Source organism: Pteropus alecto, unplaced genomic scaffold (genome assembly GCF_000325575.1).
Source record: "Pteropus alecto unplaced genomic scaffold, ASM32557v1 scaffold86, whole genome shotgun sequence".
Taxonomy (NCBI): Eukaryota; Metazoa; Chordata; class Mammalia; order Chiroptera; family Pteropodidae; genus Pteropus; species Pteropus alecto.
The window spans coordinates 1198883-1216876 of record NW_006442109.1 but is presented as its reverse complement, the minus strand read 5'-3'; the positions used below and the strand labels follow the sequence as shown (position 1 = coordinate 1216876).

The window sequence follows — 17994 nt, the reverse complement described above, 5'->3', positions numbered from 1 at the left end:
TTGCCCACAGACTTTCTCTCGTGTTGGCCTCAATGTAGTGAACTATGTTGCAAGCTGCCCTATGGTGAGGCCCGTGTGGCAAGGAGCTGAGGGCAGCCTTAAGCCAACAGCCAACAAGTCCTGAAGCCCTTAGTCTTACCACCTACAAGAAGATGGATTCTGCCAACAACCATGTGAGCTTGGTAGCAGATGCTTCTCCAGTCAGGCCTTGAGATGAGACCACAGCCTCAGCTGATATGTTAAAGCTGAGATCCTGAGGAAGAGGTCCTAGCTACGCTGTGCCTTGCTCTAAATCATGAACTCATCTCCATAAGCTTTTCTGACATGTTGGTAGTCTTGCTTGTTGATTTATCTCACATAAAATAACTACTAATTTTTAGAAACTCCCAGGACAATTCTACAACTGCCAATAGCATATATGTTTAGTGAATTTTGATACTAGTATCTCAGCATGTATAAACGTGTTATAACATACCACAGTCATGTCCATGCATTCTCTGCCTTCATGTGCCAAGTGATGAATATGTCTTAGTACTAAATAGAGGTGACGCTGGTCCAACACTTAATACATTCACTGAATGTATTAAGTGCCACTGAATTGTATACTTTAAAATGGTTATTTTATGTTATGTGAATTTTACCACAATAAAACAAATTTTTTTTTTTATGTAAAGAAAAAAGCAGTAAACAGGGAGCAGTAGGGACCAGGAGACTTTGAAGTATTCAGAGAAATATTTTTTGAACCATAAAGGAAGGTCAGTCCGGTCACTTTTCCATGAGGAAATATCAAAACTAACTATACTGAAGACTATTTCCATATACTATATTCATAGACCCTCTAAGAAGTCATTGATTTAGATTTACCATTGACATTTAAAACACATATTGACTATATTACTTATGCATGATTTTAGAAGCATTGAATTGTAAAAATCACTGGTATTAGAATCAAAGAAAAATACTATCACAAATAAATTTGGTTACTACTAATTTAAGCAGATATATTTTACTTGACTAAGCTACAATGTAACTTAGATTGCACTGATATAAAATGGAAAATCCATAATGGCAACTATGGAAAAAAAATACATAGAAAAAAGGCTAGACGATAACAGGTCATTTGTTTCCTCTGAGTAGAAGAATTGTAGGTGAATTTTCCTACCTCCTTTAAAAACTCTTGAAATGTGGCAGGATAGGGTTTCCTTTCCTTTCATCTCCTTTGTGCCTTCCCATCTTCTCCTGGTGGGAAGAGGGTCTTCTGGCCTCAGGCACCAACATTATGCAATAATGTTGTACATCTAGGTTTGTATTTCTATGTTGATAGTTCCCTTGAGAACTAAATTTATTCAATACAAAGTTATTGAGGGTCTATTATGTGGTGGGCATTGTTCTAGACTCCAGGGACAACTGTGAAAAGGAAAGTGTCTGGTTGTGAAGTTTCCAGTCGAGACCACAGGATAAAGCTGCAGCCCCAGTGGGAAAATGGCAGAGAGGAAGAGGAGAGGAGACCAAGGAAGAGAGACTTCTCACCACTCACGTAAGGAGAGTCAGCACAGCCTGAAAGGCAACCTGAGGGAAATGGCAGCACATTTACACCGTTCTCTGGCCTCCGAGTGATTTTGTGGTTTGCTCAAAATAAAGGTTCTTTCTGGTGGTGGACAGAGCTGGAAGTCTACCCAGCTACTCCTGGGCATAATTCCAGCAATATAAATTTTATCCAAAATTTCTGGTTTGGGTATATATTGCTTCATAATGATGATAAACAAACAAAAATGGGGAATGAACTTATATTAACCCCTGCCTTTTAGCCAATCAAGCAGGTGGTTTTAGGAGGTAAGAGGTCATTATCTGCAAAAATAATGATTTTATGAAAATATACGAAATAAGAAATTCCAAAAGAAGTTGAAATTTCACTTCAAGTAAAATAAAAAGAGAGAAAGAATAAGCAAAAGAGAATGTCACATTTCTCTTTGGAAAGTGCTGGCTTTTCTGAATCCTAATGGATTGTATGTCATTGAAACATCATTTAAGTGGCTTGAATGATTTTTCTTTTCAGGACAATAATGAATGTGACATAGTGCTGGAGGACTAAAAGGAAGGAAGAATATGAGGCAAGCAGACTAAAAACAGATCTTGTAAAAGCTTTTAGTTCTTTTTATTATTCACATCCCTCAGAATGGATTACGTCTGCAAATTGATTATAAAAATCAACTTTGGAAATGAAAGGGAGACTATCAATTCATTCCTGCCCTACCCTTCCAAAAAACCTTTAGTTGTTAATGTTTTTGCATTAAAGGAAGCATTAATGTCCCCATCTTAAGCTTCATATATTGATTATTACTCACTGACTAGAGTAATTGCCTACACTTGAGGTATGCTGTCGTCTTGAAAGGTGTTCTTCTCTTCTTGGAACACCACATCGCCGTGCCTGTCAGGATCAGATAGCATCATGTGTGCCCTGCTCAGCTGAAACTGAGACATTTCACTAGCCTTAATGATGCCTACCTGACAACCAATTCATTTGGGAATGAGCCTAATAATTTGTCATTGAGGGACAACAGAGGTAGATTTCAGAGAACTAAGAAGAGAGACAGTGACAAGTTAAGTTGAGCAAAACTACCCTTGTTTTTCAGCCAGCAGGCAAAAGTGTTACAAGGAAAGTGTTCTCACTCTTTTATTTGAAGTGGCATAGCCAAAATAAAGTTATCAGCTTTTACAGCTTAAAAAGACTCTAAAGATCTAGTCTAAAAATTCCCTGGCCATCAGTTCAGGATGCACCTGCAGATATCAAAGGCTTACCTGGAAGATTAATAAGCCAGTTGTAACTTCCAAGTTTCTTCTTTCCACAGTTTCTGACATTTCCATTGAGATGAGAAATACTTGCAGTAACTACTTTTATCCATGCATGTATGCACATACATTCACACATTTATTTTAGTCACTCAACAACCACTTATTGAGTCACTAAAATGTGCTATAACTATGATAGGGCATAGGAAATACAAAGATGAATAAGGAGTGACTCCCTGCCTTCAGGTAGTTCAGAACCTTATAAGATAGACATTCAATACATGAAATACAATATAACACTATGAACTATAGAAGTATAAATAAGGAAGTTATCAATTCATGAGAATTCTCCCAAGAAAGACGGTTTTTGCATCAGGTATTACAGAATGAGTAGGCATTCCACAGATAGACAAGAGATATGTGAGAAAAGGAACTCCAGATAGAGACCTGGGTATGCAAAATCTTAGAAAAATGAAAGAACACTGCATGCTCATGTGAAAAGAGTTCATTGTGGCAAGGATATGAAGCACATACATGGCAAGAGGAGAGGTAACAGAAGGTAAGGTTATAGGAAGGCAGATTTGAGGTCGAAATGTGCACAACCTCAAATTACTAACTTGATTTTACTCATCCAAAAATCAGTATTTGGGACTCTCAATAAATTTAATTTAGGATTTCAAAATGTAATTCATAAGTCACAAGAAAGTACGGCAAATATTGAACAGAATAATTTCACGTTCCTTATCAATATTTCATTCTTTATTACCTGCTTAAAATGTTTGATATCTAATGCATGACCACTCCTTCCCTCCAGCCTGGACACATAACTATTGCCAAAGTGGCTCCCAGCTGTGTTTTACTGACTTCAACATCCTGTGGAAACATGAAGCTTTTTCTTGAATCCAAAACCCCCGTGAAGAGTAAAAGTAGAAACAAGGGAAAGACAGACAGCTTCAGCATTCAATTTTATCTTCCATATATCACACACTAATAAAACATTTAAGAGTATTTGTCAAACTACCTAACATGTAAAAGATACTAAGCAGTTTTCAATATCTCAAATGAGAAGTAATGACAGTAATATAGAACATAGTTAATTTTTTAGAACTTTCAAATTATCTAAGTAAAATCAGGAAGGAAGGTAATTTTTGTACATTTCAAATGGTGTCATCAAATGATGACAAAGGAGGTAAATTGAACCACAGCAAGAATCCATGAGAATCTTAAATAGAGTAAAGGAATCCGAAGGCTGGCTTTCTAATTTGTGCCTTGACGCATGATACAGGCACCTTCTGAAACACCATTTTGTCCCAGAGACCATTCCTCCCCTCTCCACTCAGCCAGGTTCCCTTGTCATCTGCTTCTGTTTTATCTGGCACATGTTCTATGATTACACTAAGATCTCTGTACTGTAATTACCTCTTTAATTGCCTGTCTTTCTCACCAGACAGGAAGTTCCATACAGCCAGACCATCTGTACTGTTCACCATTGTAAGCCCGGAGCGTGGCAAGTGCCTTCCACTTTGTAAGTGCCTAATATTTCTTGAATAAACAAACTGGTGAATGAAGGATGGAACAGAATGAATGGTTTGCTAAATCAACTTCTTTTTTCTGAAGAGACTTGTCCATACAATAACATATGATATTGAAAACAATAAATAGTAATATAATGTAAAAGATTTGAGTTTGGGGATGCCTAGTTAAGTTTAGTAGCTAGTATGTTCCTTTCCTTTTTCCTCTAATAGAATCCTTTTGGCCAGAGCTTTCCTGGGGTTTTAGTTGACTCTAGTGACATCTACTGCTGAGTTGGAGGAAAATCAATCTTTTCACTTACTGATTGCAGGCGGAGCCTGAGACTGGACCCCAGGGTGCTCAGGGGTCACCCTGTCATCTTGTATAATTTTCACAGACCATTATCTTCATTTCACAGAGAGAAAAATCTGTGAGTGTATTTCACTAACATATCTCACAGAAAATTAAGGACAGAGTACTCAATGGCAATTCCTGGCTGCCATGCCTCTCACTGGAGCCTTGCTAAATGAGAAGGAATAACTACAATATAGTAAATGCCTCACTAGAGGAAATGCATCACTAGCATAGCTCCTCTTTATCTGAATACCTACTCTATGCCTATATTTGGCTTTGATAAATTCCCACTTCTTTGAGAATTTGCCCCATAAAAATGTTACAACTCAAATCTAAATGAATGGTGAGGAAAAAAAGTCAGGAAACATAGCATAGTGACAAGAAACATCCATGTACCATTTCGCAAAAATAATATACTCCTGTTATTTTTCTAGTGCCTCTTGTTCAGTAAGAAGTCACTCTTGAAGACACGAAAGCAGAGAGAGATGGAATGCCCTTGTCACTGCAATTAAGAATAAAAAAATAAAAGCATAACATAACAAATAAAAAGTAAAGAATTCTGTCTTTAATGGAAAATATAAACTTGAAATGGGGAGGACCAACCAATGGCAGCTTGATTAAAAGCAGATACTATAAAATTCTAACTCACTTTTAAAAACAAACTTCTGGATCCCTTAATCTCCCAAGTGAGGCTTCCTCAAGTTCTCAGATGAAGAGTATGTCAATTGGCCCCTTGCCTCTCACAGCGTGGTCCACAGACCAGCAGCATCAGCATCTCCTGAGAGCTTTGTACAACTGCAGCATCTCAGGCCCCACCCCAGACCTGAATCAGAACCTGCATTTTATCAGAACGTCCAGGTGATTTGTATGCATGTTAATGTTCAAGAAGTACCACACTTGCTTTTTCCTAAGGATTATGCTCATCTGTATAAAATTATTAAGACATTCAAGGTGCAGAGAGGTTAGATATAAACTTGCACGAGGCTACCAAGTAGAACAAAACACTCAGTTTTCAAGTTTATATCTAAAGGCTACTGCCTTTATGCTAAATGTCCTAAAGGTAGGCATGTTGTGATTTTTTTCTTTCTTAACAACATTCTGTAATTACATGTCCCCAAAGTTAAAATATATAATTAATCTGGGGGAGGGGGAACTTGGAGGCAAAAATATAGAAAAGACACAGAAACCTCATCTGTAGCTTGAAGAAGTAATATCTGAAAAGTAAAAAACTCTAATCAATTATTTACATTGTTTCTAAGGTGATCACTTTAAATCTCTTCATACCATACTGGTTAAGCCTACAGCTAATTGTGTGTTGTGCGGACAAAGACTGGGTCTTGTTGCAAAGAATGAATCAGCAAATCCACTAGAAATCCATGTCAGATTTTTAAACAGTTCAAGTATTATACTCAAGAACACCTAGGTTTTCACATTTATTTTTGGTAGTGGATTCCCTTTTCTTAAATACAGTCTTATTGGAAACTTCCAATGTATAAAAAAGCTCCTTGGGGAAATAGGTAGGAAAGGAACAGAACCCAAGGGCCTTTCTTACCAGGCCTCTTACCCTTCTCTGCCCGGTGAAATCGACCTAACCATTAAGGTCTCATGTAAATGAGCTTCTGCTTCACTTTGCACATATATATCTACTCATGTAATGTTACAACAACCCTATGAGCTAAGAGTTACCATGTCTTTTATCGAGTTAGGAAAACAGAGGCCCGGAAAAATGAAAAAACTAGTCCAGAGCCTATGGCTGTAAAGGGAAGGCCTGAATTTAGGGTTCCCTGACTCCAAATTCTAGGCTCTCAACTGCCATCCTGCACGTTGTCTCTAATGCTTTCCATGGTTCCCCTTGGCTGAAATGACTATTTTCCCTTTGGTAGTTTCAGAGCACTTTCTTCTTTCACAGTATATGTCACATCCTGCCTCACATTACAGATTTTCCTTCCCATGACTCATATGCTCATAGAGAGCGGACACTGTATTCTGGTCATCACTAATGGTCTAGCAATAATTTATAAATAGCAAACAGTTTTCTGGGGTTTGCCTTTCTAAGGTGAGTGTACCTGGAAGCAGACCCCTGAAAATGCAAAATGCTCATTAAGTTTGTTTTGCTTCAGCTAAACCACATTTATCACCACCACCACAACCTGTCTCACCTTCATCCAGGTAGGGTGATGTGACTTGTTCTCACCAACAGAATCTGAGTGGAAGAAAAATGAGTCCATCCCAGACTGAGAGCTGCAAGCAGCCTCACAAAGATAGTGAATACACTTGGCGGAGTGTAACTGAGAGACAGTGGGAACTAGGAAGAGGGCAAGTATAAATCTACTGTGTTAAGCCACTGACACTGGAGCTGTTTGTTATAGCAACTGACCTCACCTGGCAGATACATTCTCACTTATCCAAAGGCCACCATTCAATTCTTTTAGTTAAAAAATTCTCTTTCACAATATAAATGCTTGCAAACAAATTGGGGTTACAAGGTATCCTTGTTTTAGTATGTAAGAAAAAAATTTAATCTTTGGAATAAGGAAGAGATTATCGAATATCCTTTTATTGGAGTGCTGGAGCCTCTGAGAGTTGTCTGATTCCATCAGGGCTCTGCACTGCCTTTAGTCTACTTCACAGCTCTTTAAATTACAGCTAATTAACAGCAATACAAATAATAATTCTCTAAACAAGCAAATTAACTGTACAGTGGAAAAAGTCAGTCCTGCATCCATTTGTAAATTCATTTTAACAGTCCTGGACTCCATGTACACTAGTGATTCTTCGGTCTCTCCTTTGAACCAGTTGCAGCATCTGCCTGGTTCCTTTTTTAATTAATTTTTAAAAACCTTTGACACACATTCATTTTATATCTGAATGAGAATCTTGATTATATCTTCTATGAAATTTTATCTTTTTAATGACTATGAATTACTGATGGTCTCTCAAAAAATGTTTAAATCAAAGTCTTAAAGAGTGTACTAATAGAGTGAAAGGGATAAAGAGAAGACTGAAGCCCCAGGATCCCAGGGCCATCCTGGGTGGGTGCCACCAGTGCTCACAGGAAGAGTAAAAAGTGAGGATGATGAGGATGATGACCAGGGAGAAGGAAGAAGAAAAAGCTGCAAGATTCCACTGAAAACAAACTTTCCCACATCGTGATTTTCTCATAGTTGGCCCCCATCTCCCTTTTATTGGTGGATTAAGTACATAAGTTGTCTTTAGATCTCTGTGTGGTTTCTATGGCTCAGCACTGAATAGCAAGGTCTACCTGGCAACAACTCTTCACCTTAAGTCTGTGTGCATGGCCTCTATAACCCCTCTACTTCCTACACAGCAGGACTCAGAAGCTTAAGGCCTTGGTCCTGCATCACTTTAAAGGATGTGCAATACTTTACCAGGACAGTGATAAACAAACCCAGATGGTACTTTGCCCGGTGCCTATGGCTTATTTCACATCAAACTTTATGCAGTTGGAAGTCACCAACGTTATTGTGAGTATTTATCCCCAAGGAGTCATTAAATCCATCCTGTTCCAAACAGTCGCTGTCCTCTTTCATCTATTATTTCAGAAAGATTTCATCTCTGCAGAAAAACTTAAGAGATGGAAGGTGTAAGTCAAAATTCCCTTAGCTGTGAGCACTCCTTTGTTTTACGTTCCTTCCCTGGGTCTTGAAAATGTGTATAGTTGTAAAGTTTGTTTTGAAGATTCTTCACATGAATTGAAACTGGGACCCCTTTTTGACCATATATCTATATTTTGTGCCAGGTTCTGTGAAACAATCGTTTGTCCAACAGAAAACCAGAAAGTTCTGAGCTGGGACAGCAGATGCTGTGATTATTAATTCTCAAATGCTGAAGTGAGATGAACAAGTTTACCAGCTGACTTCAACCTCACTTTATCACTAAGGTTAGCTTTGACGCTTTAGCATCTTTATTTTATGGTCTTGATTGAAGATAGGGGAAAATCACTTAATTGCTGTAGTTTCTGAAATGCGAAAGTTAAGTGCATTCTTTCTCTGATCCAGATTAATTAAGACAAATAAAATTTGAGAAACTCCACATATTCCAGATTCTTAATACAGTGAACTAATAACATTCTATTAAGTAATCTACCTTAATTTAGTAGCATGTAACTTCAACTCAAGAGATAAGGACACTTTTTACTAATTTCTCAATTTGTTTTAACATAATTGAAAGTTTTTAACATCATCTTTGCTTACCTTCTGTATTTTTCAAAGAGGATAATTTATACTTAATTTCTTCCTTTCTGAAATACTTCCCACTTCTCTCAGTATTTCTTCTTATTTAAGTCTCATCTAGCCTACTAGATGTTTACATGTTATTAATTCCCCAGCTGAGCCTACAAGTGCATTCTGATTACAAAGAAATTAGTTCACAGCATTCTCTTCAGATGTAATATGCTTTATTAATGTTTTTATTAACTGTAGCTGATGAAGAGATTATTTTCTGGCTTAATTCCAAGAATCCTTTCCTAGCTCTCCAAAGGAAAAGTGACTGCTGAATTTTCACATAAGAAATTCATTCCTAGTAAAAGAAATGTGATTTTTCCCAATTCTCTAATTAAACATAATTTAATTATGAAAATACCAATAAAGCTTTCAGTTTCTAGAAAGCATTAAGTCTATTATCTCATACAGATCATTAAAATAAATAAAGATGAATACTTTGGAGCTGAGATATTTGGGCTTAGGTTTCCAGAAGGATATTCCTAAACAACAAGTTCAAATTTATTTTTAGTGAATCTTTGATATAAGAACCCAATATCTAGGTCCTCCTACAGGGTGTTAAAGACAGGAAAAGAGGGGAAAAAAATTCAAACTAGGACCCTAAAGCATTTAAAATACCACACTATAGTTATAATTTTGCAGCAGCCAGAAGTGAGATACAGACAACCCAATTCTCTGACTTAGGAAAGCAATGAATCAGTAAGAGAGAGAATCAGGATTAATAAACTTCTCACTTGCATCTAGGTGATGCTATGGCTAAATTATTCTTTAATAGATGCTATCAAAGACCTTAACTCTATTAAGCTACCTAATTAACTACTAGAAAAATTTTTAAATGATTGATTACTGTGAGAATGCAACCATCTGATTTTCATCTGATCAGATGCTAAGGATTATGAAGGTGGTTGGCCCAAAAATTCCAAGGTCTGATCATTTCTACAGTGTAGGATCACTCAAAGTTCATTCTTAAAAAATATTCTAAAATGTTAGATTACTCCCCACAAAAAAAGAAATGGCATGTACAAGACATGATGCAGGTGTTAGCTAACACTATGGTGGTGATCATTTTGCAATATATATGTATCAAATCAACATGTACACCCTAAACATATGCAATGTTATCTGCCAAGTATATCTCAGTAAAGCCGGAAAATAAAATGTTAGATTATGTTCCAAAAAAACCTAGCCTCAAAATGCCATCTGAGGTTTATGACCTGAAGTCATGCTATAACTAAAGAATTTGTAGATATAAAAACTTTGAGGTAAATGGAGAAAACCAGAAAAAGTTAAGATCACATGAAGGTCTACCTGCCATGTGATACATATGCTTAATGTCAGTTATAAGCATTATGAAAAGCCCTCAACACTTGATCAGTTACCATCTTTTTCCATGAATTGTACAAACTCCATTTAAAATCCCACTCTATCCCCATGTTGCCATCCAGAATAGTTACATAAGGGACTACTGTTCAACTGGCAAAGTGTACTAAAGCATCCCTATCCCTCCTCCCAACTGTGCTGGGCAGTTTCAGGCCCAAAATGCCTTCCAACTGGAAGAGAAACCCCCTTTAAGCAATCGACAGTACTCAATGCTGAGTGCTAGATGCTGTGAGGCTCCCCCCAAAATAATAAGCAAAATGAGAATGGAAATTGAGCAATATTGTCAACTGCTGTAGGGTTTTCACAAGGGAGGGCTCAGTGCATATTAAGAGTGCCAGGAAAGGCTTTAGCAAGAGCTGAGTATGGACAGATGCCATGTCTGCAGAAATGCGTGTTCTGGTGACAGCGACTACAGCCCAATGAGGCACAGGCCTCGTTAGATAGAGCACCTGGGAAAAATAAAGCGGGAACATAGACCTCAGACAGATTATGGAGGTCCTTGAATATATCAGGGATGTATAAAAGAGATAAATACATTTTAAGAAATGTTTCCTATCCATGAACCGTTGAATCCCCAAGGTACCTGATCTAAATCTCTGATTCCTTGTTTTAACATTTAATCCCTCCTTCACTTTCACTGTGTTGTATTTTTACTTTTCGCCACCAATCCTTTGAATTTCTAAAATAGCTTTGGCTCCCTGAGGCTGGCTTGAGAGGCTGGCAGTTTCTTTTCATCACACAAAACCTACTACTACTGTACTGGAGAGACTCAGCTGGTGCAAAGTGTTTTATTTTAAGACCCAAGGCTGATTTCTCTCCCTCAACACAGGAATAACCCCAGAGAGGCTCTATGCCTGAGGGAGTTAGCTCCATGTTCCGCACATACAAAATCATACACATAGGTAGTTGTGGCTGCCACTGTGCTGTAGAGACTCTCTCTACAAACATTGTATGGGTTTCCCTCATCAGTGTTTGAGACTTAGAGCTGACTTCTCACTCATTTTCTCGAAAAAAGAAAAGAAAAACTTAGAGGAGAAGAGGGAATTTGCAGTGTTCCGCAGCTGACGGGCAAAGGTGAGTGGTGTGTGTGTGTGTGTGTGTGTGTGTGTGTGTGTGTGTGTGTGTGTGTGTGTGTGTTTTAATGATCTAAGTTCTGCCTATGACTCTTAGAATGAATTCCTGAAGCCTCTTTTCTGTCTGCCTGAGATTCTTGGTACGAAAGTCCTACAAATAGCTGTGAAACATCAGTGTGAGTCTTTTAAAAAACTTAGCATAACCCACAAAATTATCCATGCCATCAATCCTTTCCTCTTTCCAAACAGCTTAACATTTCCTATGTTAAAGGAACACAAAAGTTTGGCTATAGCCAATATACAGAACCATTCATCAGAAGTGTCATGAACATCAAAATGAAAGGAAAAAACAGAGTACATTAAAGTGTTTTTAGGCCAGCACCTGGTTTTCTTTAGGCATGGCCTGCTCTCTTTTTGACTTTTGGTTCATATAAATTTCTATATTTGTGGTCTTCAGTACACTTTGCAAGCATAGTTGGAAATGGGCAGCAGGAAGGAAGTCCATTAATTTCTATGTATTTAACCTATTTATAACCTACACCATGCTAAAAAGAGGATTTAAGGCTTCTGACAAAAAAAAAATGACAGCACAACAGGATAAAAATAAAATAAATGGAAAACACAGCAATAAATGCATTTTTAAAACCTATTAAATTCTCGAGTTTGTTGAATCTTTCACCACAGGCATAGGGACATATTTTTCTCCCCTAGAAATCCCCAACTACTACTAATTTGCTAGCAAGCAACAGCTTAAATGGAAAGAGCTATGAAGAAATAATATCTTGGACCTGGAAGGTATCCTCCGCTGCAGACCTAATTTCTCTTATTTGCTCATCCTCATGACGCAAAGAGAGGCGGGGATCACAATCTCTAATTTAAACTCTGGCCACCAGGGCGTCTTGCCTAATGTGAAAAAGTTCAGCACCCAAGTCTTTTCCTTTTGTGTAGGAAAAGTAATTCAGTTCTTTCCAAAGAAAGAGTGAATGGCATTACTCTCAAATCCAGACACCTTGGGTACCATCTCAGGATAGAAAGGAACCCCAGGTAACCGGCAGATGCTCACCCATGGAACTCATACCGGGAGATGCTCAGGCATCCCAGATGCATGAGTCTGGATACAAACCTCCGCGGTCCAGAGTTAGGAGTCTGTAACGTGACCATGGGATTTCTGGGAAAATTAAAGCACAGATATTGACTTTAAATTTTATCTCTATGTGATTGTAAAAAGCTGAATTTTTCTTTAAGGCACACTAATCCAATACACAAAAGATCATGAAAAGCAATGTAAATCACTAATGGGGATTCCATTCATAGAAGATAGAAACATTTTGTTTTATTAACTAAAGACCATAATTTATTCATATTGCCTTAGTTTTTACCTAATGCCCTTTTTCTGTTGCAAGATCTCATCCAGGATACTATCTCACATTTAGCTGTCATTAGAAAGACTTTTTAAAATCTTCTTTCTCCATCTTCCTACATAATCAGAAGCTGCCCCATCCCAAGGGAACAAGCAATGGATTCCATCTAGAACAGTTGTCCTCTAGGGTAGGACCCAGACATCAGTATTTTTTACAGCTCTCTAGATGAGTCCAGTGTGCCTACCATTGAGAGCCACTTGTCTGGGGACTTCGGCCAATCTGCCACTCACTTTGTGCTGGTTACATTGGATTGAGGGTTCATTCCTCCCTCTCCTTTCATACATTTATTTAATTATGTTAGCCCAGCAGCTTCCTGAGCAACCTTTTAATCCACAGCTTAACATGTTATACATCAAAATACACTGACATTTGTTGCAATGAAGAGTTCTTTGAAATCTCACACTTCCCACTATTCTTTTACGGAGCTTCTTTTCTTTGCTGCCACAGCCCATGTTGCCCTATATTTAATTGTTCAGTCTTAGCTACACATTAAATGTTTTAAAAGAATAATAAGAAGAGAACAAGGAACAGAAAGAGAAGAGCTGACACGTTTTGGGGCTAAGGGTCTGACTTTCTCACAGTCAAGTGTTCAGTTTCTATATGGTCCAGCCACCACACCCTTTACCTGCCGTTCATCCTACCTTCCTACCAATTCAAAACGCATTTGTCCTGTGTTCCTCTCTCGTTAATCTTCAAATCATACTAAATCACCAGCTCCTGAACGTGATAAATTAATAATAAGAAATAAATGATAATATCTTAATGAATTATCTACCCAGATAGCAGATCTGCATTTTTCTAAGGCCTTCTCAACATACATTATCTCAATCCATAGGAAGTGTCTAATATTGAAAGCAGACACCATGGTAAGGCAGAAAGGGTGGTATAAATTAAGGGATTGGATAAAGCACCCCTGAAGTCACACCTCACAGATGGTTGCCCACTCGAAGCAATCCCTATTTATAAGTGATGTGTCAGTTCCCCATTGTGGAATTGCTTGGCCTCTGACCTCATATCTATGAGACCATTGTCTGCCCCATGGTAATTAATCTCTCTACAATTCAGCCTCTCAGCATTTCCACAATATACAGCACACACTTAGTAGGTGCTCAATGAATATCTGGTGAAAATAATAGATACATGAGTGCTCTTCATTCTTCTGCTTTCCACAAACATCCCTAAACTGTTAATTGAATATTTAGCAGGTTTTTTAAAGACCTCCAGAGAAAAATATTCCACTTCCTAAATCAAGACTCCATTCCAATTTTAGGTACAGGCTTTTGAAAAAATGAAGACTGTTATAATAATTCTTAACTAATTGATGGCTTTTGGAAGACTTATCCAACCAGAACATCAATCAAACTGTAAATTTTCCAAAAATGGTCTCTTCCTGATGAAGAAAATGGAACAATACCAACCTCAGGCCTTCATTCAGAACTCAAGAACTCAAAATATATATAAAATAAAGATATTAATTTAATAAGATCACTAATAGGATGCCTAGAGGATAAAAGAGACATGGATAAGTATAACCTACAAGAGAAGAAAACAGAAAAACACAAAAATCATGGGTAATAGGCATGGTGATTAACACCCTCCCAGTCATGTGATCAAATTCCCCTTACCAATGATTGTTTAGAAATAGGCATGTGACCTGACCTTGGCCAATTAGAGGCAAGAAGTATTCTACTGGGGAATTCTTGGAAAGGTTTCCTTACTTTTAAAAAAGAAACACAGTGAAAAAACAGTCTTCTTCCCCTGGACAATGTCTTGTCTGGGTGTGACCCCTAAAACTGCTGCAGCCATTGCAACTATAAGGAAGCCAGCCTGGGGGCGAAGTCCACAGGGCAGCAAGATGGAAAAACCTTGGGTCACTGATGAAAGCTGAGCTACTGAGTCAACTGACCCAAGAGTGTTTTACCTCTAGACTTCTTGTTTTGAGAGAAAATTTACTTCTTTACTCTTTAATCCAATTTAAGGTTTCTGCTACCTGTAGCTAAAGCATCTTAACAGATATGCAAAAAGGAATGTGAAAAGGAAAAAGTCTCCAAGTACTAATTACACTGGAAATGTTTAAACATTAAAACGGATATGCTCACTCAATTTTGGTCATATTGACTTTGTACTTTAAAAAAGGATGATTGTGTGATTTATCATGGTAACAGGATAAGAAGGAATGTGATCAAGTATCTGCTTTCTGTACAGTTTCTTGCCAATAAATTTGAAAATAAACTTATTAGATCAAAAAAGAAGTTCATTCTGCACATGTGAATAAAGAGCTTCCTGTATGCTACTGGCATTTTACCAATTAATCAATCCACTTCAACCGTAACATGGAACTTTCACTCCTGATTCTCTATATCCTGATAACACGTACAGTTTATTCCACAGTCACCTTCCAACAGCAAAATCAAGATGAGCAATCTCATTTCAAAGCTAGAGACAATGAGTAAGTGACAATGCAGAAAACTTCAGAAGAGCAGAGAATTTGAAGCTATGAATCTACTGTTTGCCTTAGAAAGTCATCTAAGTTTTCTGCTTTTCGCAGGAAACAAAACTATAATCTATTCATAGAATCTGCATTATTTTTAGCCAGTCCCAACTACCTACTTCAATCTGTTCATTTTTCAAAGTTTATACGGGTTTTAGCATTTGCTTTGGAATACCATTCATATTGTGAAATAGAATATGACAATCTCTAAAAAAAAAACCACCCACTTAAAAATAGGAATGGAGAATAGGGCCAATTAAAGTGTTACTGTACTAAATAAGTTTACTTTTTAAAGGATCTCAATGTTTGCATTTTTAATGATTCATTAAGGAATAACTACTTAGTTTTACAATGTTCACACTCTTGACTACAGCTACCATGCATCTCTGCTTTCAAAAATGATGCTGCTTATAAAATGCTTATTGAAATTTGTATTAGTTTCTTATTTCTGCTGTAACAAATTACCACAAACTTAGTGGCTCATAACAACACAAATACATTATCTTACAGTTCTGCAGGTCAAAGGCCTGAAATAGGTTTTGAGGGGCTAAAATCAAGGTGTCAGCAGGGTTGTATTCCTTCTAGAGGCTCAGAGGAGAATCCATCTCCTTGCCTTTTCCAGCTTCTGGAGTCTGCCAGCATTCCTTGGCTCACAGCCATCACTCTGACCTCTGCCTCTATCATCACATCTTCTCCACCTATGACCCTCCTACCTTCTCTTTTTAAGGACACTTGTGATTATACTGCTCCCCACCCCACCCCCGAGACAATCCAGAATAACCTCTCCATCTCAAGACCCTTAATCATACCAGTAAAGTCCTTACTGCTATGTAAGGTAACATATTCACAGGTTCAAAAGACTAGGGTATAGACATCTTTAGGGAGCTGTTATTCTACCTACCACAAAATTCATCACAAATAGGGGAGGTTTTCCTTTATTTTATCTAATCTGAGAGTATTTAGGAAACTATCAATTAATATTGATCCAGAAGTTGTTACTGGTTTTAAGTACGAGGAGCTACTCCTGTCAATCCAAGAAAAAGCTGATTCACTAATACAATTCTAGACCCAGACACTACTCAAACACAGTTTTCAACAGTGTGAGAAAAAAACAACTTGAAAGATTTGTTCTTGTTTTGGTTTCCAGAAAATTCACGATGCTAAGGACGTGTGGACAAAATGAATTTATCAGGAATGACAGTAAAAGGTAAGAGACATCTGGGGAAATGATAAATTATTATAATAAGAAAAAAATTTGATAAAAAACAATGTATTGGCCAACCCATATGTATGCGCCATGCTCTTTCATCCCTCCAATACCTTTGTGCATATTCTTTCTTTGGCTTCCTATCCCTGAAAGCTATCTTTTACCTATGTATCCTACAAGTGACAGCTCTGCACACTCCAAGCTAATAGAAATGGCTCCCTTCTACATTTCTGCCCTGCCCTCTTATAACCTACTTTCATTATAAAACTCACTCTGAAATCTTTATGAAATCTTCATGAAATGGGCTCCACTCTAAACAAGAAAAGGCACTGTTTTGTTTTCCTCTGTGTTCCCAATGCCATACAAAGTGCCAAGGAGATAGTGAGTGCTTAGATGGGTATGTTGGATAAACCGATTAACCAAATTTAAAGGACAAAGACCTCTATAAAAGAAAAAAAGATGGCATTAAACAACCTCCTGCATGCTTCTTTAGCTCTAGAGATTATGAAAAGGGTTCCTCTTTTGATTGCAAACCTTTAAAGATTTTACCAATTCCAGTTCGAGCTTTAAAAACAAAAAAGAGGTTGTTCTAAGCTACCCAATCATGCAATAAACAGATGCTGTTAATTTTCCCATCCCAGACTTGTTTTAATGCACTCACACTTTCTTTGCCACTGATCTAAAAGAGAGTTTTCATGGGAGGAGAAAACAATCTTTAGGAAATCATATGTAATAGGATTCTAAATTGGAAGTTTCAACCAGGCACCAAGGCACACTAAGTATGATATTCCAAAGCAAAGTCCCAAACCGACATCCAGATTTTCAATGAAATCCCCAAAAACTAATATGACTGTTTTTCACAGTCTGAAATAAGTATCTTTATTGCTTGCACCATATATGACTCTTAAACCTAATTTCTGTTGCACTGAAGATTATAAATGGACCCAGCTGTTAAAGACTAAGAGAACTGGGTGGAGGGAGTTTTTTGGGAGTAGAGGTCACTTCACCTCAGGTCAAGAGACTGAGGCCTCAAGGAATCGCCCAGAGCTTAGCAGTGTCTCTTCTGAAAAAGCCAAGGGTAGACAGACAGGGGAGCTGCCCTGCTGACAGAGAAGAGGATGCCAAGTTAGGGTCAGCCTGCATCCTAGGAGTCTCCCACTTAAAATGCGGGCTACGCACAAAAGAGAGTAAGCATGGGGCTCTCTGGACACTGACTGCTAAAACGAGACTCTGTTTCACAAAAACACAACTATCAGAATGAACGGAAAAGTCATCGGACTGCCGAAAGCTTGCCCAGAAGCCAGAAGCCAGGGAAGAATTTCCCTTGAGGAAGTAAATTCTAAAAGGACAGAGGGTGACAAGATAAATTTGCTTTCTGACTGCAGACCAGCATATTGGTTACACACATTTCCTCTGCAGTTGGAAGTCCTCCCAAAGCCTACAGCTGTGTTCCAGCTGGGAAAGAAAGACAGAACTCCTTCCAAAATTAGGGAACTGTGCTCTTAGTGGTTGGAGCTTGGCTATT

General features: G+C 37.8%; 1 protein-coding gene across 3 annotated transcripts in view; it reads right to left on the bottom strand.

The window, feature by feature from the left end:
* ARMH4 (armadillo-like helical domain containing 4) overlaps positions 1-17994 on the bottom strand; it is a 98681-nt gene that overhangs the window by 43036 nt on the left and 37651 nt on the right. The gene's annotated exons all lie outside the window — the stretch shown is intronic.